Below are 27768 nucleotides of genomic sequence, written 5' to 3'. Positions count from 1 at the left end.
ATTTATGATTGTTCTATTCTATCATTTATATATATGTATATATATAAATATATATATATATATATTTATTCATAATTTATCTAACATAGGGTGCAGGGTGGTTATGGTTAGGTTTTGGTGGCAGTCTCCAGTATCAGTCAGACCTGAAGAGCCCAGCACGACTAGGCCCTGGTTTAGGTCATTTCAAGTAGTCACTAAGAACAAGGTTAGATTGGTGGTGAAAGTACATGGTTAAGAAGAAATAATAGACTATGATGAAACATTTGCTCCTGTTGCTAGAATAGAATCAATTAGAATATTGATTGCATTTGCATCTCATATGGAATTTAAATTATTTCAAATGGATATGCAGAGTGCCTTTTTGAATGGTTATTTGAATAAAAAGAGTTTATGTGAAGCAACCATAAAGTTTTGAAATCTTTGAATATCTAGATTATGTGTATAAGCTTGTGATCTTAGGCATATTTATACACCTAAGTGAAATTATCTATGCATGTTTATCTTAGTTTTGAGGACTTTTTAATAGATTACTAAGGTATTAAGGTTTAATTGTATATTTCTATGTTAAAGAACATGTTTAGAATTTTTAAGTTGAATTTGAAGCAATTCAAGAGTCAAAATGATCTAATAGAGTTTAGACGAGGAAACTAGTGGTGTTAGCTTGAGCCATGCTAGGTTCTAATGTACTTTTATGAGCTCTATTGTGTTGTATGAACTAATGCTTGTTATATGATGTTGTAGGATACCATTGAAGGTGTTTTGAAAGCTAATTATATTCAACAAACAAGTCATAATAAGTGGTAAAACAAGGATCAAACGTATGACAAGACAGAAGCAAAAACATAGTGAATCCTCCCTTTTGTGGAGGTACCTTATGGCGGACCCCTGAAAGCATGGTATGATCTGTGCTCTACACCCACTAGGGTAAGGGAAAACTAACCCTCCCTTGATTTGGTTGGGTGCTGCACCCTCTAAGGCTTGTTGTTGGTCTTGCAGGACGAGCCCTCTCCCAAGACGTTCGAAAGTTGATTTTTATGCCTTCAAGTGATAGGTAGTGTGGACATGCATATATTTTGTGTTGGTCAGACCTTTACGACCTCAATTACTATAAAAGGAGCAATTAGTCACAATTAATTGATACTTTTAGAACAACACAAGATTGGAGTGAAGAGAAGGTATCTAAAGTCTCTACACTAGGGTTCTTTCTTCTTTAACTTATCTTTTGTATAGTTTTACTTATGAATTCTAGTACTATGATTCTTGTAAGACTACGAATGGCTAAACACCCTAATTCTAAGGTTGAGGATATGAAAATGAATGTGTAATTATGGTTTGATTGTTGGTTCATATATTTATCAAGTATGTGATTATTCTTACGTTCTTGATTTACTATTCTAAAGTGTAATGAACTTAAGGATAAATATATGTCCCAAAACCAATTGACCATCCGAGTGGAGAGATGAAATAAAGAATGTTAGGATTTTGTATCAAGTCTTTAATGATTAGATACTAATTGTTAAAGGATGATTTACACTTAGGGTAGAGATATACCTAAATACCACACTTGGTTAATGAAATGGATGATAGTTTAATGCATCCAAATTAAAGACTCAAATTGATCTAGTTGTGAGATTAAATTGGGTAGATGTCTTAGAGGATGACCTTTCTCGAGTTATAATATTGACCCCGTCGATCAATAATCACGATAAATACCAACACCGACTAGAAACCATAGTTATGTATTAATGTGAAAGAAATGCCTCAACCTTGGAACTCTCCATATATTATCTACAATCTAAAATTCATACCATTGTTATTTTTGTTACATAGTTATAATTACAAAGCTCATACTCAAGTTACAAAATCACACTTATTTAATCTCATTAGTAATACTAGAATTAGATTGCTTGATAAACACCGATCCCTGTGGATCGATATTTGGCTTGAAAGGGCCACTTTATTACTTACATGACAATGTACACTTGTGTGTACAGTAGGATGCAAAAAGTTTTTGATGCTATTGTCGGAGACTTGAAAATTGGCAACCTTTTGATTTTTATTTTTGATAGTTTGTTTGTTAAGTGCTAACGACCTGGTCTTAGCTATTGAACTTGTAGGTACAAGTTTGAATCTCTTTTAATTTGGCAAGGGAAATGGAGTTGGTTAAACCATATCCCAAACCAGAGAGACTCTTGCATCAATTAAGGGGAGAATCAATTTTTCTCTATCCCACTGCAATCATGGTTGAAGAGTAACTAGCCTGCAGGATAGTACGCAAAGTGGCAATCCCATTTGTAGCTAATGTTACCTCCTCCATCCATAGACTGAAACCTAGGGGTATATTTGAGCTGATGCAGAACATGGTGCTATTGTTGCACAATAGTGGGCAGTTCATAGGCTTGTCATATGTGGATCCACAAGTCCACCTACAGAATTTTTAGAGATTAGTGACATTTCCATTCTAATTGGAGTCTTCATAGATTAGTGAGGCTCACTCTTTTCCACTTCTAACTATTGAGGGAAGCAAAGAAATCGTTGAAGGCAAACCTTCAAACTCAATCACAACTTGTGACAACTTGGTAAAAAATTCCTCATTTGAGTCTTTCCTTCTTGCAAAACTGCAGTGTTGATGAGTAAGATCTTGAGTTTCAAAAAAATACCAGATGAGAATCTCTATCATGCGTGAGCAAGATTTAAGTATCTTCTCAGAGATTATTTACATCACCAACAAGCTAATGAGGTATTAGCTCATACTTTTGTTGAAGGTCTTGACCATAACACAAAATTTTTTCTAGATTCAGATGTAGGTGGTCAGGCTTTGGAGAAAACTTATGAAGAGCTATATACTCCCCTAAATTAAATTGCACAAGGTGATCTCGAATGGCAAGGTGATATTTCTAGAAGTGTGGTGAAGAAGCTCGCAGGTACTACTGAGGTAGATAGTTTCACAGTATTGGCTACTCAGTTGGCATCCTTTTAGAACCAGATGCTAACACAACTCAGTAAGTTGAGCGTAAATCATCCTTAGGCCCAAGTTAATGCAATTCAGCATGCTCAAACTTGGTGTAAAATTTATGGAGGTAGTGGTCACTATATAGACTTATGTGGCGCAAATACAGAGTCAGTGAATTTTGTGAGCAATGCATAAAAAGAGCATCAGAATTATGGTAATGCCTACAACTGCAATTGGCAGAGTCAACCCAATTACTTATGGGGTAATAAATTAGGCTCAACCTCAGAAATTTCAGTAGTAGCAGGGCATTCAAAATAACACCCAGTCTAGTAATATTAAAGATACTTTGAAAAAGATCCTGGACAACTAAGAACAAATGGTTGTGGATATTAAAAACTAGTAACTGGCCCAGAAAAATTTGGAGACACAATTGGGGCTGTTAGCTCAGGCACAATACACAAGACCTCAACGGGTTTTTTCTAGTCATACAAAAAATCTAAAGTAATTGATGGAAATCACCTTGAGGAGTGGTAGAAAACTGATTATAGACCTAAAATAATCAGGAGGTACAACAAGAGTTGGTCCCATAACAAAAAGATGTGAAGCAAGTGGTAACTAAAGAAGCTAAATATTTAAGAAAGTCTGAGTATCCAAAAGCAAATACAGCTTAGTATACACTAGATAAACCACCATCATTATTCTTTCAAAGGCTTAAAAAGGCTAATGATGTAATACCCTATATTTTTGAGCTAGAATTTGAACCATCCTTCCTATGTGTATAGACTCGAATCTAATGATTTTTATTTAGAAATAAGTATGAATATAAATTCCTTATCAATTATTTATGTTGGGAGCATCTTTGGAGATGGATTAAGCTAATAAAAATCTCTTATCTTAAAGTTGAATTGAGAACTTTCTTACCGATTGAGTTTTAATAGATGTTCTTATTTGTGTTAACTTGGGATGACCATTACTTCTAGAATATAACAAGTTTGGTGGCCTACTATATACCAAATTAAAGGTCTTTGAGTATTTTTTCCAACTCAATTAACCATTTTTCAATCCGAGTTTGGAGTAAAAAGTTATGAGTGTGTTAGTGCAACACTGTCCAAAGTCCGGGATGGGCTATGCAGAGCACGGCTAATGCGGGACCTTTGGGCCTGCGGCGCCCCTGCCCTTCCCATATGTAAAGATACATTTTTTCTTATTAAATCAAGGTAAAAATGGTCCTTTCACTCCATGTAACTCCCCTAATCCATTGTAAATCCTAAAATCGTCCTAAATTTGTAGAAATCTCCCAAATCCTCCATTCTATTCCTCCCAAGAATATCAAGAAGAATTTCTCAATTTCAAAACTTGTAGGTTCCAAACTCAAGCTTCTAAATTTTCCTCCATTAAAAGATATACACAATGTTTTTACTACCCATGGGCTATAAAATCATGTTTTCTTAGACTTTAAAATATTATATATATATATATATATATAGACACACACACACAAAATATGGGTTTTGAAATTATTTGAAGAGCATGAATTATGAATTTCTTTTTGTGATGATAATTATGCATTTAACTTGTGTATGGATTATTATATAAATGATGAAAAGGTTGAGTTTCAATATGTATTGTATCAAATTATACATTAATTATTTATACGAATTCGAAGTGTGTTTCTTTTATCTTCAATGCTCTTGTTTTTCCATAAAATTATGTGTAGAATGACCTAAAGTCTATGGGGTGTCAATTTGTATTCCTTTAAATTCTTTTTATTATTTAAATTATGGGATTCCATATAACTACAAGAGTATGTATTCACACTTTTACCTCTATTGTGAACTTTATTAAGTATATTTTATATTATATTGTGATTAATGAAAGGAATGAGGTTGTGAATGGTTTTATTTGCTTAATTATCGATGTAAATGGTTTCAAAGAGATTTACTCGTGTTAACGTTGCTCTTATTTTTTCTTTGGGGGCTATTTTAATATAATTGAAAAGGGGTGAGTTCCTCCTAAAGTTTTTACAAGATCCACGAATGAGAAATGTTTTTACCTAAACCCACTATATTGATTTGAAAAAGCTTTACTATTTGATTTTTGAAATACCTTTTGGTGATTAATGACTCATGACATGTAAGAGATAAGGCAGGACATGAAAAATGGCTTATAAGACTTGTAAGTCTTGGTATGATGATACCAAATTAGATAATTGCCATTTTATACCATATATCATGTTTTAAGAAAGATTCATATTTAAGAGGTTAAAATATGGGCTTAAAGAGAGTTAGGTGGCTAACCGAGAAAACATAGGTCCGAAAGTCCCATAGCCCCAAATCATATTTTGCTGATGCAGGATTGATCCTATCCTAAAATACGAATGATCATTGATACTTGCTTTATGCTTTGGTATACCAGACCATACACTCCAATCTTTGTGGCAAACTTAGATTGGGGCTTGATTGATGAGTTAATGTCAGATACTATATAACTCGTAGTCTTTTTTAGACCATGTCTGGTATGTCATCTAGCTTAGAATTAAAGAAAAGAGTTGAGTCTCTACTTTTACGATAGTGATTGATGTTTTAATTATGCCCATGTGTTTTAATTTCTATTTTGCTAATTGTTTTCATAATGCTCTTGTTTCTTTTTGAATAAACTATATGTTATTTTGGATTGTTCTACATGCCAATCTATTCCAAGTATTGTCTGTCCTCGGGAGACTACATTATCTCATAATGTAGGTTCTGAGGCTCAATCCTATGGTCCAGCACAACAGTAGAACCTTAAAAACATAGAGTTAGTGAGCTATCCTTTTTTGGGAAGAACATTTTATTCATATGTTTATTTCTTTTAGTTTATGGTCCGGCCTAAGGCCTTGTTTTGATCTAGATAGTTTAGCTATGATTAAAGGCTTCATAGACTAGACGTTGACTGATGTATTTTATGGTGTCTTATGAGAGTCTATGATTTCTATTTCATTAAGTTTGAAATACTTTCTTTGATTTTCATTGTACCTCTACATTTCAGTTCGTATTATACTAATGATAGTATGCTTAAAGGTATTATCGGGCCTTTGTGGTTTGGTATGCTCGTCGCGGCCAAGGCATCGGCTCGATCGTGACAAAAGAGGATGTGTGCTTTGAAGAGTTGTTTGACTCATTCAAAGAACTTTAAATTAGCCTTCCTTTGTTAGATGTTTTACAGGAAATGCCTAACTACGCTGAGTACTTGAAGGATGTGGTGACCAATATGAAAAAGTTGGGTGACATTGAAATGGTAGCACTTACTGAGAAGTGCAGTTCTATGATGATGATTAAGATGGCTAAAAAGCTTAAGGACCCTAGGAGCTTCAACCTCTTCATAAAAATTAATGAAAGTGATGTGGTTCATGCTTTGAGTGATTTAGGGGCAAGAATCAACTTGATGCCCTTTTTAGTATTTAATACTCTAGGGTTAGGAATCCCTTAGAATCCAATATCTCCTTTTGATTTTTATGTATGATTTGAAACTTTTATTATTAGGAACAAATGGGATGTTCTTGTTAAGTTCTATATATGATTACATGATGCAAATTGGTTTTGAATGATGAATCATGTATAATGATTTGAATACCTATTTTTGAGACACCTAGGCCTTTTATATGACTCTTGTGTGATATTAGATTAATTTTGAATTGTTGCTATTGGTTCGTTGAGAGTCTATAGAGATCCTTCTTAATTTAAGCATGTACCATGTGTGAGTGAGATTTTGTTACATTTCATATCTGTATATTGATGTTTAGAACTTGCTTGGTGTGTTTGCAAAGTGAAATAAAGAATGTTGGATTTAGGAGATGATATAGGCATTTCTTTGATAGCCATGTTTATACGTATTTTATCTACTCTTTATGTATGGCCTTAGTTAGCTTCGTTGAGCCTTTAGCCTATTCTTTGATAGTCTCATGTATAGCTTATTCCCTTTCTTTCAATTAATCGTAACATCCAAAACTCCTAAGCGCATTAGTTGGAAGATTGAGATGTTAAGGAGTGTAGAAATGAAAAAGGGGAAAGTAAAAGTGAAGCTCCAAAATAATAGCTATGGGTGTGTTAAAAATATTCATTTTTTTTGGTTGGGAGGAATGTAATGAAAGAAAAATTGGTCAAAAGTGAATCATGTGCTGATAGCAAATACTCCCTCCCTATGATGTGTGAACTAGCTTAAAGAGATGAGGCAAAACTAAAGAGAAAAAGGAAGGCTAGAATAGTTCCTACTCGCCTCTTAACCTACATTACAACGCATAAAGTCCTACTTGATCTTGAGCCTCAATATTCTGATATTAGTGGAGTACTACACTAAGGACAAACTTATGGTTCATCTTTCTGTGACACGTGAATTCTTTGTGAGAGTGAGTGAAAATTGATTCTTACACCCATTTTTGTGATAAATTGCATATGAGTGAATGTGGGTGACTCTCTTGTGGTGAGAGCGCATATTTGATAATGGTTAGGTGACTTATATGATCTCTTTATTAAGTAATATGCATGAGTTTTCCAACTTGGTAGAGTCAATTTTGAGTTTAGGAATTTTTGAAGTAGTGTTCATGAGTTTCAATTGTAATACAACATTCTTAATGTGGAACTTGCTATTCATGTAGTCATTATAGTTCTAGATTGAGTGTCTTACTTATAGTGGTAATGTTAGACTCTTTCTTGGATGATGATTAATGTAAATAATTTTATGAGACAAACAAGGCTTTGTTCGAGGACTAACAAGGCTTTAAGTATGGGGTGGTGATCTTAGGCATATTTATACACCTAAGTGTCATTATCTATGCACTTTTTGCTTAGTTTTTAGGATCACTTGATGCGATTAATGAGGTATTAAGAGTGTAGTTGTGTATTTTTGTGTTTAATAACATGTTATAGTGTTTAATATGAATTTACAACAAGTCAAGAGTCAAAATGATCAAATAGAGTTTAGACGAGAAAACTAGTGGTGCTAGCTTAAGCTATGCTTGGTTGTAGTGTACTTTAATGAGCTCTATTGTGTTTTATAAACTAAGTCTTTTTATATGATGTTTTATTATACCATTGTAAGTGATTTTAAATCTAATTTAAGCCTACAAACAGGTCTAAGAAGTGGGGAAACAAGGATCAAAAGTAAGAGAAGATAGGAGCAAAAACAAAATGAATCCTCCTATTTATGGAGGTGCCTAGCGCCGCACCCCCAAAGTATGAGATGGTCTGTGCAAATCACCCACTATTGCAAGGGAAAACTTCCCTACCCTTTATTTGGATGGGTTCTACACACCCCTAAGTCTTGCTTTTATCCTTGCGGCTCGAGCTCTTTCTTGGGACGTCCAAACGTTAATATTTATGTCTTTAAGTGAGGGGCAATGTGGTAAATGCATATATTTCATATTGCTATGCCCATGGATTAACTAAAGCACTATAAATAGAGCACCTAGTCATAATTACATGACACTTTTAGAACAACACAATATTGGAGAGAAGAGAAGGCATCCAAAAGCTCTACACTAGGGTTTGTTCTTCTTTAACTTAGTTTTCTTGTAGTTTTAAATATGAATTCCATTATTATGATTATTTGTAAGACTATGAGTGGATAAAAATCCTCAATCTAGGGTTGAGCATGGTTTGATTGTTGTTTCATATGTTTAAGTATGTGACTATTTTTATGTTCTTGGTTTACTATTGTAAAGTATCATGAAATTTTAGGATAAGTATAAGTCCCAAAACGAATTGGCCATAGGAGTGGAGAGAGAGAATGAAGAATGTAAGGAGTGTGTATAATGTATTTAATCACTTAATACTAATTATTAAATGATGATTTGTGGTTAGGATAGAGATATACCTAAATGCCCAACTTGGTTAATGAAACGAGAAGATAACTTAATGTATCCAAATCAAAGATTCGCATCTGTGCAACGATGTAGTTTTGAGATTAATTTGGATATATGAATTATAAGATGACCATTCTCTTGTTAAAATATCAACCCGTAGATCAATAATCATGATAAACACCAACACCGATTTGAAACCACAGTTATGCATGAAGGTGAGGAAAATGCCTCAACCTTGGAACTCTCAAATATTGTTTACAATTCAAACTTCATGCCATTTTTATTTTTGTTATATATTTATAATTACAATGATCATACTCAGATTACAAAATCATGCTTATTTAATCTAATTAGTAATGCTAAAATGGATTTCTTTCTAAATACTAAGTCCCCGTCGGATTGATATTCGGCTCAAAAGGGCCACTTTACTACTTGTGCGACCATGTACACTTGCGTGTACAGTAGGATGCACATTTGAGAAAACTTTATATGGTTTTAAGAAATCCCCAAGGGCATGGTTTGATGACTGTCCTCTTTTCTTTTAGAACATGGATATATTTGGGGGGAGGGGGCAAAAGAAAACACCCTGTTCATAAATAAAGAAGAATTCGAGCTTCTCATTGTGCAAATTTATGTGAATGATATACTATTTGGAGTTACTGGTGTTTTTTGCAAGAAAGTTTTTCACATTTATGAGCGGTAAGTTTGAAATGAGCATAATAGGAGAGTTGACTATTTTATTAGGACTGCAGATCAATCAAACCAAGGATAGTACATCCATATATCAACAAAAGTTCATTAAGGAACTGTTGAAGAAATTTGATACGGATGGAGTACTCCTATTGTTACTACCATAAATTGTGACGGAGATGAGGATAGTGTATTTGTTGCTGGATCTTTGCTATATCTGACTGCTAGTAGATCTGACATTATATATAGTATGGATTTATGTGCTAGATGTCAATCATATCCTAAAGAATCTCACTTAAAGGTTGTTAAGAGAATATTTAGGTAGCTCAAAGACACTCATGGACAGATTATATGGTACCCTATTGGGGATTCTTCTTATCTTATTGGTTATGCTACTGATTATGCTGGATATTTAGCGGATAGTAAAAGTACTTCTGAAATGGTTCACTTATTAGGATCTTGTCTTGTATCTTTAGGAACAAAGAAATAAAACTCTATGGCTCTCTCAATTGCTGATGTTGAATAGTTAGCTGCTATATCCTACTGTTTTTAACTACTCTAGATAAAGCAAAAAATTAGGGACTATGGAATCAATCAAGGATGTATTCCTATTATTTGTGACAACACAAGTATAGTTAACATGGCTAAAAACCTTTTTCAGCATAAAAGGACCAAACACATTGATGTAGGACATCACTTTCTCAGAGATTGTGTTGAAAAAGGGGTTGCTTAAAATGGTGCCCTATGGAACTGATGAACAAATTTCTAACATCTTCACTAAAGCTTTGGGAAGAGAATGCATTGAGAAAAACATATTGGCCCCTTGGCTAATCTATTAACTCTTACGGTAGAAGGAACATAGTCTTCCCTCAATGCTTGACTATGAAATGAAGGTATGAGATCATGTTTGCTAATTGTTAGATCTTGTAATTAACTCTACTTTTGTTCCTTGGTAGGATCCCATCTACAACTTGAGTACTCACCTTTATAAGTTAATCTTAATTTCAACGTTAAAACTCAGGAAGACTCATGAGCACCTGGTTCTCAATTCAGGTATACACATCTTTTATCAAGCATTTAAATTATTACAAGTGTCAAAAATAAAGCATTTTGTCATCATAACCTAGTCCTAATTAGGAAACCCTATACATTTACAAAAGATAATCTTAAGAGGGCAAAATAAATAAAAACAACTTTTTATTTATTACTCTCTCCTTCCAAAATTGACATCCATCACTTCACCCATTACAACCCTTACAATCATTTTCTCTTTCTATCAAAACTCTCTATATTCACCAGAACCCCATTGTAATCTCTCTCTTCCTTAACAAAAAAATCTTATTCCTTCTTAAATGGCTTCCCAAGTCCTTCATTGTCAAAACTTATTGAATATCAATTCTACTCTCTTGTGGATTATTATGAAAGTGTACCTACTCAGGGGGACAAAGATCACATTCCTCAACCACTCTCTTCTATTTTCTCCACCCATATCATCTTCACACATTCCCTCTCATACCTCATCCCCAAAACCCTCATCCTAACATTTTTCAAAATCTAACTCCCTCAACTACTCTTGGACATCTGAGGAAGCAACTAATGCATCAATCCCTGTTGATAACCCTAAATCATCTTCTGAGGATAAAGAAGTTGATAGTGATAGGGCTATTATGGTTAAACCCAAATATGTTCCTTTAGTCTCTACCCATATTCCTAGATATAAAAAAGGCTTGCACACATGCTTATAAGTACTTGCAAGCCCAGAACAAAACCAATTCCTAAAGGCCCATCATTCTTGCTTTCAAAATTCCTAACACTAGAAAAAGGGCTGCTGAAGTGAGGGAGGTTGAAAAAATAAATAAAGAAAGGGTGGCTATAGAATAGGAGAAAATTAGTGATAATGATGAACCAATAGATGTGGAATAAGAAGAAGAAACTGAGGAGAGGGGAGAAGAGAAAGCTGACAAAAAGAATATTTGTCAAAAAAGAGGGAAGATCAACAAGAACTATGAGAAGTTCTTGACACTGGGTTTCATTAGTTACTAGTCCACTCAACTACTGTTGAGGGGTAGGAAATTTTATGAATATGTGCATAAATATCCCTTTATTATTTAATTGCTTGAAAAAACTTAATTTCCAGGGGTGGGAGAACTTGTTTCTTTTGAAAAGTTTTGTGTTATTTAGGAAGGAAGTTATAGAATTTTATGAAAACTTATAGTTTTTGGAAGGTTGGGTGATAAGTTCCAGTGTTAGATGGGTAGAAATTGTTCTTGATCTTAATAAGTTGGGAGAAGCGTTAGGTGTACCCTCTAAACGGTTAGAAGAGTATGTGTGAAAGAAAGATGTTGAATGCTTGCTGACTAAGAACTTCATTCAAGGGAAAAAAGAAGAAGCCTAGAAAAGTGAACAAGGGGGAGATAACTCCTAGCAATAAGTTATTGTTTGAGATTGTGTATAAAGAGAAATTGCCTTAGGGAGGGAAAAAAATTTGAGGCATGCTTCAAGGATCTAGGGGTCATGAATGACCTAGACATGAGTGATAAAGTGAACTTCCCTGCATTAATGATCAAACATATGAGAAGGGTGACCTTTCCTAAAACTGGGCCTCATGGACTTGCATATGGATTCCTTCTCTTAATTATGTTTGAAAAGTTTGATGTAACTCTAGGGAAGGGAGTTGCTGCGACTAGGTATGACAGGTTTACACTCTCTATTATGCATGAGTTAGATTGCTTGCGTGAAAAGCCTATAGGGATGAAGTCTACCATCCCTATCACTCAAACACTAATGGAATTAGAAGCAGCACAAAAGAAGATTGCTCAGTTGAAAGAAGAAAATGCTGGTTTGAGGGAATGTGTGGGAAATTCTCAAGCACAGATAGATTATCTAAAATAAAAAATGACTAACTTGCATAACAACCATTTGGAAGAAATCCAGCAACTTATGACTCACCTTCCTAAGTCCAGTCCTTTTCCCTCCTCTTTCTCTTAAGCCCACATGACCCTGACCTTTTTTTTACTATGGTCTCGATATTAATGCAGTTATTTTTTATTGTTTGTAACTAATTTTAGATGTTTTGTTTTGCGCAGTGATTGAATTAATATTGTTCTTATCTTACTATAATTTCTGCCTTATGCCTGATGCTAGTACTTGTGAATTTTTGATTTCTCATAATTGCTGTGTATCCCTTAATTGTGGCTTTGTTGCCAATGGCTTTGAGTTATTTAGTATTTACTTTTGAATTTAGCATTGTCTCTATCTTATTTTTAATGATGTCAAAAGGAGGAAGTAGATGTATTTTTGTTTATGGAGTAGGGCAGTATGTTATAAATGTAGTTTTGTGTAAGGAGCAGGCCAATATATATTTTTTAAGGATGCAATGCAGTGTGGATGAAATATAGAGAAGCGCAGTAGTGGTGATCTTTGAGTCCATAGACTTATACAAAAATGGAGTTAGGTTTGCCATCATCAAAATGGGGAAAACTGAAGACTCCTTGCATCCCAAGTTCTGAGTATTGGCAAATTCTAATTTTAGTTTAAGTCTAAGTATGGTAACTTACATTTCCTCAATAATAAAGGAAAGGAAATCAGTCGGCTACTTATGTCCTTGACTAACAAGAAAAGGATTTCTTAGTACAGGGTTTCATAATTAGGTTAGGACAACAACATTGGAGCATCTATAAAAGGAGACGAGCAACATAATTATTCTCACCTATTACAACTGTCAGGAGAGCATTATTCTCAAGCAATAGGAGATCATAGAAAGCATCTAGTAAAGACCTAGCATATTTGAGTCTTTATAGTTTTATTTGTGTGGGTATAGTTAACCTGTGTTAACTTGGTGTTAGTAATAAAGTGAGTTTTGAGTTGGTAAGTTTTTGTAACAAGAAGTAGATTGACTTCTTGTAGAATTGAGAGTTGAAACAATTACAGTCAACATTTTGAGTTTATGTGTTGGATTTTAGGTTTTGATTATTGAGTTGTAATCTTAAAATCTTGTTTGAGCATAGTGGATTTGAGTTGTGGTTGTTGCTCCTTGAGATAGGAGGTTTTCTACATAAATTGATTTAGCAATTTCTGTATAACTCAAGAAGAAATTTGGTAAGGACTAGGTCCCTGGTAAAATAGTTGGAACTAGTTTTCTTCAAGATCTTGGTTGTGGACTTATGGTGAGGTGGTAAGTACCTAATTCATAGTTATATGTCTTGAGTTTAGCCCTATGATTGAGCCGCCCTTGGTATAGAGTGTTTTACTCTCAACTGGGACGTCCTGACGTGAATCTGGATTAGTAGGGTCCCAGAATGGATAGCGAACATCAGATTAAAACAAAATAAAACAAAGGAAAAGATCGGTGTTGCAGTAGTATACGTCTGAATATAACTTGTTGATTTTTCAGGTTTACTAACTTCATACTAGAACGACTAAATTAGTTATGACAAATTTGCTTAAAAAATTAGCAAAACTATAGGAAATAAAGACTTACCAGATAGAATGGGATTGAAAACACTCATGGGACTCCAAGCTGCCCAAATTTGGTGTCCAGGAGCCAAAATATCAGGCTTAAGTACATCAGTCGGATTTCTACTTTGATCTATGTAATTAGGACCCCTTGAAGAAAATCTACTAACAATAGGAGCTCTACCCTTGTAAGAAGCATTTCTTCCTTCACTAATTGCTGCTCTACCACCATATCTTACCACTAATCCGTTCTTGTCCCTTATGGTTTCTCTTTCATAGTACTGCAATATATTCTGCAAATAGAAAGTCCGATCCATGAAAGTTTAATTAAAAATGCAGTTTGATATCAGAGCTTGCTTGGTTGATGTTACGGTGTTGAAATCAACATATTTGAGAAGTATACTTATAAAATAGTAGTTTGGGGGAGTCGGAGTTTGTTTTGGCTAAATCATGCTCTTCTTTGTTGGCTAAATCTACTTGTGTTGGTACAGACCTGTGTATCAGTAGTTGTTGGTATTATTATTGCAGGAGTAGCGAAAGGAATAGGCTCGGCTATGAAATCTCCGTAAGTTGGATTTGCAACAAAGACAAATGCTCTGAATTGAAGAAAAGTGGCTGTATGGATGATGGCTGTAAGAGTTGACGTTCCATTATAGAAACCAGCTGAAAATGTGCAAATCACTATATTGCCTTGCACAACAAGAGGGTCAAATGCCTCTGCGTATTGGCATTCCTCGGAATTATTGGCTATTTTTGTCAATGAGGTATTTATCTTAATCGCATCCTTAGCCAAAACCAGCTTATTATACTGAATCAATCTATCTCCTACTGTTGCTCCTACAAAAGATTATATAATTCAATAGTAAGACTCGAGATATAATATATTGAAGCCTTCAAAACAAAAAACACACTATCTAGCTTCAGATATTATCATCATCGGAATCTATGTTCCATTCTCAAATAAGCTTACCATAACAACATAATGTTCCATAAAGTGGGATCGTTGTCAAATAAGCTTACCAACTAATATTATTCTTATTATTATTATTTTGGTATTCAGTTGTTGAAGAGAACAGATATTAGGTATTTAATCTTTAGGGTTCTCAACGTTGAATTTATTATACTCTTGTTAAAATTATGAATTAAGAATCTAATATTCAGCATAAAAAATATTGAATTCAATTGTATCTGTACCAAGCACATATGTAGGTCCTACTATCAATTAGATATGTAGAACTTCAAGAGCCTTCTTGTTTTTTAACTCTTTACAAAGAACAATATGAGGGCTAATAATAAGACTTAATTATGCAGCAAAAGGTACTAACCTGATAATCCTACACCCGCAATTTTGAGACCGTTACCAAGGATAAGAGTGGCAGGATAAGTTCTATCAGTGTCACAAGAAGCAACACCCACTGCCCATGGACTATAAGAGATGACACTATAAGGAGAAGGACCCTCATTCCCAGCTGCTTGAACAACAAGTGTACCAGCCTTGTGCGCAGCTAACATAAAAATCTCAAATAGGCTCAACAAAGTGATTGTGTCTTCCGGTGGTTCTTCTGGTCCGATTGACAGAGTCAAGATATCTACTCCATCTAACACTGCCTATAAATAATTTCCATCGGTCAATTTCTTAAAACTTAATTTTGGAATTTTGAAGGTATGATCGGGGGTATGTGTATATATATATATATCTATATGCTAGAGCACATTCATTATTTTTTATGAATAACTATAGTGTCCGATCAACTTGTACACATTTCAGTTATACTCCCACCATATTATACTTGGAAATTTATTTGAAAGAGTAGCTAAAATTTATCTCTAGCTAGATAGAAAGTCATAAAAGGTTACAAAGTGTAAGTGATACTTACTTGATCAATTGCTGCTAATACATCTGAAAGAGTTCCTATGCTTGGATAAATAGCTTTATAAACAGCAATCCTGTTTGTGGTAAGGAATTCAACAATAATACTTCAGAAACCATCTATATATAGTCCTTTTTCATTGTGCCTGTGTGTGTGTGACATTACCTTGCCTGCGGTGCCATTCCAGTTGCTCGTCCATAATACAAGCCCTTCACCACTACTGGAACTCCAAAATTTCCAGCTGCAGTAGAAGCTACATGACTGTAAAGGGAAAAAAGGTACATGATAACAGAAACTTGAATATAGAATGTTACTCTCGTATGTCTTAAACTAAAATTTCCATTCCTTTCTATTACCTGTTTTCCCAAGGTGGTCTGTTCTCTTTAAGTATTTTGTTAGGTTCATGTCTGTATAGTAACCCACATGAGGATACTCTTACTGGAAAGTTTCAAACTTTATACGGTACATTTTAAAGCTTACATCCATTTTAAAATATTTTTTTAATACCATGGAAAATTGATTTCTTAAGTTCTACGTTGATATATGTATTGTATTGTAGAATGCATTGGAAGTGTTGCAATGGTAGAGTAGTCAAAAGTTATAAAAATGGAAGAAGAAAGGCCAGGTTTAGCTTGAGGACACTCTCCCTTGTGAGGGATCATTAGCAGAGCAACCCTCATCCTTTACAATGTGCTGCTCTAGCACATCACCAAATCTTCGTGAGGGAGCAGCCTAGTAGAACTCCTAGTGCTCCTGATGAGATCGACATGTGCAGACAAGGATTTTTTTTATAGGCATGATGACCTTGCATCAAGAGGATCATTGTAATAACTGCCTGATATAACTAGCAGGCTTCAAGGATAGAATGGGATTTTTAAATTTAGATACAAGCTGATAGCCTCTAGGCTGGCCCACTTACATTAAGATTGATGGGCTTCAATGTGAATCAAGAAGATGTTTATGATGGAAGAAGAGCCCAAGAACGAGTTCAAGAATTATGGAGAGGAATGGGCAAAGTGCTATACATATTTCATGATTTAAGTCCAAGCCCAAAAGGAAGAAGATTGGGCCCATATGGGTTGTGAGTAAATTTGGAAGCCTTCTCTTATTTCGTAGGGGAGAATTTTTGGTATTATTTTTATATACTTTCCTAGTCCTAGTAGGATTTTATTTATTATTTCCATAATAGTAGATCCTAATTCCATGCTATTTGGGATAGCTTTTTCCTAGTCCTAGTTAGATTTGATAAAGGTAGATCCCAATCTCATGCTATTTGGAATAGATTTTTTTCCCTATATATAGGGATGAATTTTGTTATTTTCAAGCAGACAATATTATTATTAATTGAAAGTTTCTCTTATTTACACCTTTGTGTATGACTACTTGGGATTTATCTTGCAACCCTATAAGAACGATTCTTTAGGAGGTAAGATTAATTCTTAATTTGATATTTTTGGTTTCTATTAAAGTTAATTAAAGAAGATGATTAGTCTTATACTAATTGTTGTCTTTAGTTTTTTGAAATAGGGGTCTAGATCACTTTTGATATAAGTTCTTGAATCAATTCTATTAGTATAATAATTAGTCTTAATCTGCTAATTTTGAATACTAAGATCAATTAGGGTTTTTAGCACTTAACCTCGAAATTGGGGATTTTATTCTCCAATTTTGCCTATCTTTAATTTCTTGACTGTAATCTTAGTAGTTTTGCTTCCATATTATTTTCTTGTTTATTAACGTAACCCGATTCTTATCAAGTGGTATCAGAGCGGTTTTATCAAGGTTCTGTTCTTGATAATTCTTGGGAGTTTCATAGCAAAAAAAATCCTTACTCTTTTTTTTTTCTTTTAGTAGATTTTTTTTTAAAAAGTTACGTAGTAGCCAATTTTTTTTTTAAATTGCATACAAATTTAGATTTTTTTTTTTTTAAAATTGATCTTTCTTCTTGTCTCACCAAATCCAATTCGTCTAGAAGTTCGTAATTTTTTTTTCTCTGTTTCTTACTTCTAAAGGAATTTCTACTAGTAGGGTTAATATATAAATTCTAAAGGAATCAGCTAAAGGTTGTAATTTGAGTGAAAAAAGGGCAAGAGTGTGAGATCAATAAGCGGAAAAAGGGCCAAAAATAGTGAAATTTTTATTTCCTTTGATATTATTTTTGAGATGTCTCAAATAGGAAAGGATACTGATGTTGAAACTCAAACCAATGACATAGCCAAGGAACTTAAAAGGTCTCCACTCGACTTGATGTATTAGAGGTTATCTAATATCCACCTAACCAGGTGAATATAATTGATTTGACGAGCAGTATTTTTCATATAAGGTGTGGAATAAAGGATATTATTTGCTCTATGATTATTGATTTTAAAAGTGGTGCTAATGTGATAAGTTCATACGTGGTGGAGAAATTGAAACTTACATGCATCAAACACAATAATTTTGGTGAACTTAAGGCGACTAAGCAATGCATGATTTCTTTCTCTATTAGAAGGTACTCTGATAATGTTCTTTGTGATGTAATTCCAATGCAAGATTGTCATATCAAGCTTGGGCGTCCATGAAAATTTGATAGGAATGCAATTTATGATAGGGGGAAGAATAAAGTTTCTCTTGAGCTAAACAAAAGAAAATATAAACTTGTACCTTTAACCCCATCCCAAGTTTATAAAGATCAGAAATGTGTGAAAGAAACAATGAAAAATTTTGAGAGAAAAGAATGATAGGAGTAAGGGAGTGCATGATGATATTCCAAGAGAGAGAAGAAAAAAAATTGTGTTATGTGAAGAGAATGGGATGTCAAGTAAGGTCAAGAGAAAAGAAAAGAGAGATGATCATGAGAGTATTAAAGAGAGGGAAAATAATTAGGTCAAGAAAGAAAAACAAGGGGGTTTGAGTGAGGTTATTTTTTCTTCTAACTCTAACCTTTCTACTTCTTTTAGTTGCTTTGACTCTCTTATAGGTACTCACGGAAAAGTTTGTATTGAAAAGCCTTCATTGGATGAACTTAATACTTCATTGGATGAACTTAATACTAAGGTGGTTGATACTTCATTGGATGAACTTAATACTAAGGTGGTTGAAACTACATGTCCCATTGAGCAAGTGTTTGTTCATAAGAAGGATATAAGTAAGGAGAATTATTTTGGACTTGTCCAAGATGAGACTTATGAAAAAAGTCCAACAAAGCAGATGTAGATCTAACGCCAATGAGCAAGGAAAAATGAGGTGATATTATTCCTTTGCTACATAAGACCAAATTAAGGCAAAACTCCTCAAATCTTGGTAATTGTAAGGTTAAAAAAATGTTTGCTACTAGTGATGAGGAAATCTATGACTATTATAATACAATTGATCAAATGCCCATTGTTGAACCTATTCATGATTCCTTGTTGGTGAATTTGAGCAGCTACTTAGAATTTAATGGAGATTGTATTTTGAGATTGAAAGATTCTTCTAACCTTCTTGAAATCTCCTAAGCTTATGTGAATAAATATTATGTGAAAAAATCTTTGAGAAGTGTAATTAATGATGCTCGGCTATATCATAAAAGTATTAAATTTGATACATATTTTATGGAGCTTATGACGTCTTTGACAAGTCCAGTGGAGTACTTTATTGATAGAGCTAAATTGGAGAGACATATATCATTCCCTACGTCATCTAAACAAGAATATTGTTGTGCTCATACAAGGAAGAGAATTTTCTATTGGGATGATGATGTCCGCATGCTTTATAAAGGTATATTTATCCATGAAAGAATTGATTGGGTTAAGTGGACGCATGGTCACTATCTTGTTTTGTTCCTACCATTGTTGTTTTCAAGTAATGGATGTTGTTTAATATTGTATGTCATCTTGATTATACGAGATTCAAATTCAAGGATGAATTATTTTCAAGAAGAGGGGAATGATAGCATCCGGCTGGCCCGCTTGCATTAAGATTGATGGGCTTCAATGTGAATCAGGAAGATGTTTATGATGGAAGAAGAGCCCAAGAACGAGTCCAAGAATTATGAAGAGGAATGGGCAAAGTGCTACACATATTTCATGATTCAAGTCCAAGCCCAAAAGGAAGAAGAGTGGATCCATATGGGTTGTGAGTAAATTTGGAAGCTTTCCCTTATTTCGTAGGGGAGAATTTTTAGTATTATTTTTATATGCTTTCCTAGTCCTAGTAGGATTTTATTTATTATTTTCATAATAGTAGATCCTAATCTCATGCTATTTGGGATAGCTTTTTCCTAGTCCTAGTTAGATTTGATAAAGGTAGATCCCAATTCTATGTTATTTGGGATAGTTTTTTTTTCCCTATATATAGGGATGGATTTTGTTATTTTCAAGCAGACAATATTATTATTAATTGAAAGTTTCTCTTATTTACACCTTTGTGTATGGCTACTTGGGATTTATCTTGCAACCCTATAAGAACGATTCTTTAGGAGGTAAGATTAATTCTTAATTTGATATCTTTGGTTTCTATTAAAATCTAATTAAAGAAGTGATTAGTCTTATACTAATTGTTGTCTTTAGTTTCTTTGAAATAGGGGTCTAGATCACTTTTGATCTAAGTTCTTGAATTAACTCTATTAGTATAATAATTAGTCTTAATCTACTAATTTTGAATACTAAGATCAATTAGGGTTTTTAGCACTTAACCTCGAAATTGGGGATTTTATTCTCCAATTTTGCGTATCTTTAATTTCTTGCCTGTAATCTTAGAAGTTTTGCTTCCGCATTATTTTCTTGTTTATTAACGGAATCTGATTCTTATCACACGCTTTGGAGAGGGGATTCTTATCATGGTTCAAGACCCAAATTTAGGTAAGCTTCATAAGGCTTCTTTTTAATACTACTACTAAACATGGAATTTTACCAGAAGTGTTCTTTTTAGTTTATTAACTGGAGCTAGGTTCAAAATAACAAAAGGGCAACCAGGTGCGTTAAATCTCCTGCTATGTGCAGGGGTCGGAGAAGGGACGGACCACAAGGGTTTGTTGTATGCAGCCTCACCGTACATATCTGCAAGGGTCTGTTTCCACGGCTTGAGCCCGTGACCTACTGGTCACATGGCAACAACTTTAGCAGTAACTCCAGGTTCCTTTTCAGGTCTAAAATAGCAAACTTATACTTAAAAACAAACTGAGGACTAAAATGTTTAATTGAAACTACCTGAAATAGTTATGCCTTAACGACGTTAACTACCACCTACCACTTCACAAACACATAGTACAACTGAATCTAACTTCATCTCTTAATTCTTGCATCATAATCCCAATTAATGGATTTACCTTAGCTTTGAAGTTCAAGAACTCAAAACTCTGGTCCTAATCTGTCTGTCTACTTTTGTACTGGAAATGCAAGTTGTGGCAAATTGCCAGGTTGCTTTGGATATTTTATGACATGGACTTACTCCCTTCTTCATATCAACAAAAATATGTATAACCAGAATAGAAATAGCTTAGCTTACAAGTTTTTTTCTTCCTTTCTATTCCATTTTCCATTGTTTCATGATCTATCTTTCCTAATGGCATTATTTGGTATCAAGGCACTTCTTTGAGCTCCCTGTGAAATCAAAAAATGTTGATATGAAGGAAATTAAAGACATGATTGATATGATGACTGTGGATATCACTAACTATACTATAAGGTAGAACCAAATAGAAGAGCACCATGAGAAGGCATTTTCAGAGCTTAAAGAATTACTTAATGCTATGAAGAAGAATGATAAGGGAAAATCAGTAGAGAAGTAGATGATGCTGAGATCTATAGACTTTCAGACTAACCTATGGATTGGATTTCTACTTCACAAACTAGTGATAGTCTTAATGTGGTGAGTGATGGTTGTTATGAGTTTGGGATAGGATCCTTACCTCAATTGCAATCACCTTTGGGAGGAACCATGCCTTAGAATCCAGCTAAGGGGTCAAGTCCCACCATCGTAGTTCTATGGTGGTCTTCTTTTCCTTTTTTTCCCCTTTGCTTAGCTAGGCTATGTCTCGAGTTTAGATTTCATCCTATGTAATACTTTTAAGGTTTTTAGATACATCATGTGAGAATTTCTTTTAGAGCAGTAATAATATATGATTTGATCCCTTATTGGGACTTGATTTGTATAATTGAGGTTTTCAATAATATGTACATGAACAAATATTTTTGGTACATTTTGTCATGATTTTTGCTGAGGTGGTGGTTCTATGAAGTGAATTTCACTAGGTTATAAGATAAGTTTAAGAGTTTGTCAATATGGAAGCTTCTGTCGAATTTCGAGCATGAATCAGTTTAGTTTTGGACTATGAAACTTATAGACACTCTATACCAATTACTGATTTCCTATTTCATTTTTACCTACAGATTGTGTAATTTTCAAGATAAAATTTTGCACTTAATAAACAGATTCACAATTTCATTTTAGACACACTTAAGAAAATATTAAAATAAGTTAATAGAGATCAAAGTAAAGCTTTTTACCTGCCATGTCCAACAACATCAAAGGGTGAGAGAATATCCACAGAGTCATTAAGTGTTGTAGTAGTTTGAGCTCCAGCTGAGAAAAATCTAGCAGATACTATCTTGCCGTTGCAAGAAGTCTGAGGAAATAAAGGACCTTCTTCACAAGCTCCTGAAAAGTTATCAAAAGTGAACCTGAAAGGATTATTTATTGTGGGATCATAGGCAAAGCTGGGGTGCTCTGGGTTAATGCCGGAATCTATAAAGCCGATCACAATTCCTTCACCAGCATTTCTATCTCCTCCTTCTTGTGTCCACGCTGCAGGTATCCCTAGAAATTGTGGAGTGTAAGTAGTCATATGCTTAACCCTCCTGTCTTCCTCTAACAACTTTACTCTTGAGGCATTCTTCAAGTTTTGAATCTAAAATTATTGAATATTACAAATGAGAAAGCTAATAAAATCTATGTCCAAACAAAGATCAGGATAAAACATGATGAATTCAAGCTTTAGGTTCTTAGCACTTAACTTTTATCATGCTCCCCACCCCCACCCCCACTATTTAGAGTAATTATGATCGAATTTCTTTTTGATCATTGTATAAGTAAATTTTATCATTGAAGACCTATTGAGATAATTTGTATGAGGACTCGAAGGACTATGATGAATTTAAGCATAGGTTGAACAAGTTTGAAATTGTAAATTTTAGTTGTCAAATACACTATGATCGCTGAGTTTGTCTCATGAATAAAAGGTTCTTGACAGCAGGGTCTTTGCCATCACAGGGTAGTGATTATGAATGCAGAGAACAAGTGAGAGTTAATCGATAAGTTTTCTATGTTTTCCAAAGGTTTAGGTGCGATTGGGAGGTATTCAGTCTTCAGTGGTATGAGATATTGGACATGGTTCTACAAATATCATAGGACGACACCGTAGTATAAAATGAGATCTAATGAACGATAATGTTTTTATCCATGTTTGACAAAACTTAGTTCTATATTAGGTAGTTTGGACTAATTCATCTACTTGGTTGAGTAAACGCTCTACACATTCTTTTGAGATTATATCATTACTTTATGTTGATATATAAATTGTGGACTTTGTATGGTTTAACTTTGGGTTTGAGATGTAAACTTCAGAAATGAGAACTTAAGGATTTGAGGTATCAAATGAGTGTCAAAATGGAATCATTATTATAGATTTGAATCTGTGGGATCATGGGTGATGTGGATTTGAAATTCTAACACCTTGCATTTTATGTCATGTTTAAGTCGATTCATACATACGTTAGAACTTAGAAATTAAGGTGTATGATCACTCGATGGATTGGAAATCAGTTAAAATGATTTTCGAGACTTAGACAAAAGTTTCAGGCATGTGAAATGGCTAGGACAATGCGTTGGAGGGACAAACCTATGGACAACACGCCACACCTGTCACCAAACTTCAGAGAAGTTAGAATCAACCCCCTGGACTTTGTGGTGCTTTTTCCTATCAATGCTATGTGATTCGTGGTGCGTTTCCCTGTCAATGCTTTGGGCTTCCTGGTGTACTTGACCCTATCCTGATGGGAATTTTTTTTGCTCTATTTCAATAAGGGTGTTTTCATCCTCTATACCCCTTTTATATGATTAGTTCCCAAAACTTAAAACCCTTCCTAAATACTATTAACACTCAGAAAAAAACATCATACAAACTCCTCTCCTCTGTCAGAACTCCAAGGATTTCAAGAACAATTTGTTAAAGCTTAAAGGAAGGGATTCTCTCAGTCTTCTTCAGTTCCCTCCTCCCTTTCAAGGTATGTAAGGCTATTTATCCTAATTTATTCCTATGGATTTCACCCCTCTTTAACTTTGAATGTTTCTTGTGATATGTTAGGGTTATAGTAAAACCCTGATGATCTTGATGTCTCTTCAACTCCTCAAGTAAACTTCATGAAACTCTACATAAATCTTTTATCTTTTGGTAAATAAACAAGTTTTATTAATACTAAAAAGTGAAACATTACAAGCTAAACAAGTTAGGCACCTATCTTTTACTATCTCTCCTGCCTAGACTAGCATGCTACCAATTAATTCATACAATCTAGTCCTAATGCAAAGACTAAGTCTATGTTAAACAGACTATTGCATATACATATAGGTAACCAAAGTTTGACAAGTATTGAATTGCTCCATCATGGCATATATGGGTAGAATACCATAACTTAGCCTAATTTAGGAGTTTGGAGATAGATGGGTGAATCGACCCTTAAGATGGAATATTTGTTATGTCTAAAGGATTCTCTCACCTAGGTCACTAGTACGTTGATCATATTTGATGCTAAGGACCCTTAAGTATAGGGTTTACCACTTGACTTAGTGGATTAGAACATAGTTTCCTAATTTATAGTATTGATATTATAATTGTGATATACTGTTAGGCCTGAGGCCGTGGTTACGATACCAGTTGGACTCCAGGTAAGTATTCTATCCTTATAAAGGATGTGGCTTTAGTCTATAGAGGTTGTCTATTTATGATTATATTGTTTGGGTACTGGTGATGACATGCATACGCTTTGGTACATTCATGCTCACTTAGTGGTATGATTCTGACTAAATCATGAATTTACTATTGTTTTTTTTAAAAAGGGGATTTGATTTCCACTTTTAAACAGACTCTTTTATAAAGGGAATCATACCGCCGTTATGAATGATATATGAGCTTTTGGAACTAAAAATAATGTTTTGAAAATTAGTTTGAGATTGATTTCATTCCATGATTTTACCGATTTTTTCCACAACTATTTATTTCAGTCATGAGAGACTTCAACCTTTTTTACTTTATTATGATGATTTAGTCCTAGAGTTTACCCCGACAATAGATTTACAATCATACACTTTTAGCCACGGTTCGAGTACGTGCATTTATTATATATAAATCTTTCTAGTGTTGGATAGAGTAGAATGATTATCATGATTATTGAAAATCCTTGATCGGGACCAGGTGAGTGCATACAGATATTCCTGAATTCCCTAGGGTCCCCTTCATCCATGAGCTATCATTTAGGAAAAGATAGGTCATCGTAGGTCCTGCCTTTGCAAGTCATTAAGCTGGAGGAGTTGTATACATTGGGTACATTATAGCACTTGGAACGATTATGGTAGCATGGATTTATTTACATTCATTCATGTATGCGTATTGTCTATCACCAGTATTTTGTTTAGTGTTTATATCTATGAGCCTTTGGGGGGCTGCATAGGTATAGGCTATAATTGTTGTTGCTGAGTGTTTATTGAACCTTCTGGGTTTATAGGACCCCGGTTAGGTATTATTTGACCGAACTAGTCAGTTACTTTATTGTTTTTATTATGGTTAATTCGTGGTAGGCTGATTATCGACTACTACTCAGGTTGGGGGTATGATTTTGATCCCTTTCCCTTTTTACGTTGAATTATATTATAAATAATTATCCCATGGTTAGACGTTATGTTTAGGAACCCTGACCATGCTAGTATTATCTTTCCTCCTTGGTTAGATTTCCCTGGAGAGGTTAGGTTGGCTACCTTAGTTTGTTACCTTTGAGTTAGTCTTGTATATCTATATGCATATACATATACATATATCTAGCTATGGTATCACTGTATATTCCTCTCTTCCCTCATTTATTAATATTTTATATGTATTCCTTGGTCTTATATATTACTATATATCCTTGTTAAACCCATTATTTGTATATTGGTAGTGATATACGGTACAATGCTTTAGTTCATAAATACGGCTAGAATAGGATATTTTATCCTTATTGCCTCTTTATTTTTAGTATGTTAGTTTCCTGGATAGTTACTTGTAGTTTATATTCATGCTTTACATGTTATCTATATTTGCATTATCTTTAGAGCTCAATTGGTAGTTGCCTATTGAGTACTACGTGTTTGGTAATCTTACTACACTTCTGCAGCCTGCAGACTATAGTTTGGGTTCTTGCCATTGTTGTGTGCATCGTGCAGGACAACTATGGATTGTAGATTTGGGGTGAGCTATTGGCATTCAGAGTACTATTATCTCCATCTTGTGGTTGGATCTCTATATTGTACTTACAGATGGGTTGTATTTGTATATTTATTCAGTATTGAACCTTGTACTCTTATTATATTAGAAGCTCTTATACTAACTTCACCAGGTTTTGGGACTGCTATATATGTATTAACCATTGTATCGTATTTATTCCACTTTTCCCTTTTATTTCTTTGGATAGTCCATTATTAGCTGTTATAGATATAGTAGCTGTCATCATAGCCTTAGAAATTTGGTTGTGCACCTCGTTACATTGATCCTATCACATTTTGAGAAAGTTTGGGAATGCTTGTGAGTTGGACTTATCTATGAATTTGGCTTTGGTTCATTTAATGTTTTACGTATCTATGCTCAAAAAGTGTGTGGATGACCATTCTTTTGTAGTCCCAATAGAGCATAGGTTTGGAAGATTCTTTGTCCTATAAGAAGGTCCAATTAAAATTTTAGATTGTCAAGTTTGAAAGTTACGGACTAAAGGGATCGCTTTAGTAGAAGTATTGTGGAGTAATCAAAGGGTAGAAGAAGCTACTTGGGGATTAGAGGAGGATATAAAGGTTAGAATTCCCTTTTTGTACTTGTCTTTAGATAAAGTGGTTTAGGTACTAATTACATTCTCACCTTCAATCATTTTTCATTCATTCCTAAATGTTTTAAGTGAATTCTTGAACTGAGCTAAAAGTATCCATAATCATCATTCATGGATGAATAATCCCAATAGGGGATAATATAACACCCCGTACATTTGAATGCCTTATTAGATCATAAAAATGAGCCTATATGATCTTTAGAATATGTAGATATTGTTTGGGGTGAGTTAGAATATGTTAGGAAAGTTATAGACATGATTCTAGGCTCGTACATTGTGTTAAAAGGGTTTTAGGACTTGGTGTTTGAGTTGCACAGCCAGTCGGGAAGGTCTGCTATTTCCCCTCTATGTTGTATTGTACGCCTCACAAGAGACCATGGTACTATTAGTGGCGGAGGGGGCATCGCGCAACCCCCTTACCTGATAGGACTTTATTTTTCTTTCATATTTTAAGGGCTTTTTGGTCCTTTCCTTGGTTAAAAGCCATCCCCAATCCTTACTATATGACCTTAAATCCCTAATTATGTATTTCTTTCTCGAAAACACATTTTACTCCTCGCCAAAACACTTAGGTGCAAAATCAACTAGGGTTCAAGATTCAAGGATCTCTTAAGCTTTATTAAAATTTTTTTTGTCAAAAGGTATGTTGACAACCTCCTTTTAACTAAATTTATTAATGGCAGATTTTTCAGGTACAAAAGTGGTTTAATGTGAATTTTGAATTGAGTTCGTTGAATGATTTTCGAGAGGAGGAATTTCTTAAGCTTGTGAACCTTTTTTGATAAAATTACTTTAAAATTTTTATTTGAACTTGAGAATTGAGATTTACTATGTGAATTATGAAATCCTTTGATTATGAAGTTATATTGGGGT

The 27768-nt window shown here is 34.1% G+C and overlaps 1 long non-coding RNA gene across 3 annotated transcripts; it reads left to right on the top strand.

The window, feature by feature from the left end:
* Positions 1 to 10626: 10626 nt before the first annotated feature.
* On the top strand, positions 10627 to 26482 carry LOC107863498. Of its 3 annotated transcripts, XR_007053066.1 has the most exons (4): positions 10683 to 14701; positions 15249 to 16086; positions 23967 to 24051; positions 26194 to 26482. It is a non-coding gene; the product is annotated as an uncharacterized LOC107863498 (long non-coding RNA). The 3 variants fall into 3 exon arrangements; XR_001672297.2 differs by lacking the exon at positions 26194 to 26482 and having other exon boundaries at positions 10684 to 14701; positions 23967 to 25071; XR_007053065.1 differs by lacking the exons at positions 23967 to 24051; positions 26194 to 26482 and having other exon boundaries at positions 10627 to 14701; positions 15249 to 20187.
* The last annotated feature ends 1286 nt before the right edge of the window (positions 26483 to 27768 follow it).

This window comes from Capsicum annuum, chromosome 3 (genome assembly GCF_002878395.1).
Source record: "Capsicum annuum cultivar UCD-10X-F1 chromosome 3, UCD10Xv1.1, whole genome shotgun sequence".
NCBI lineage: Eukaryota > Viridiplantae > Streptophyta > Magnoliopsida > Solanales > Solanaceae > Capsicum > Capsicum annuum.
The sequence above is the reverse complement of the archived record's forward strand: the minus strand, read 5'-3'. Positions and strand labels throughout refer to the sequence as shown.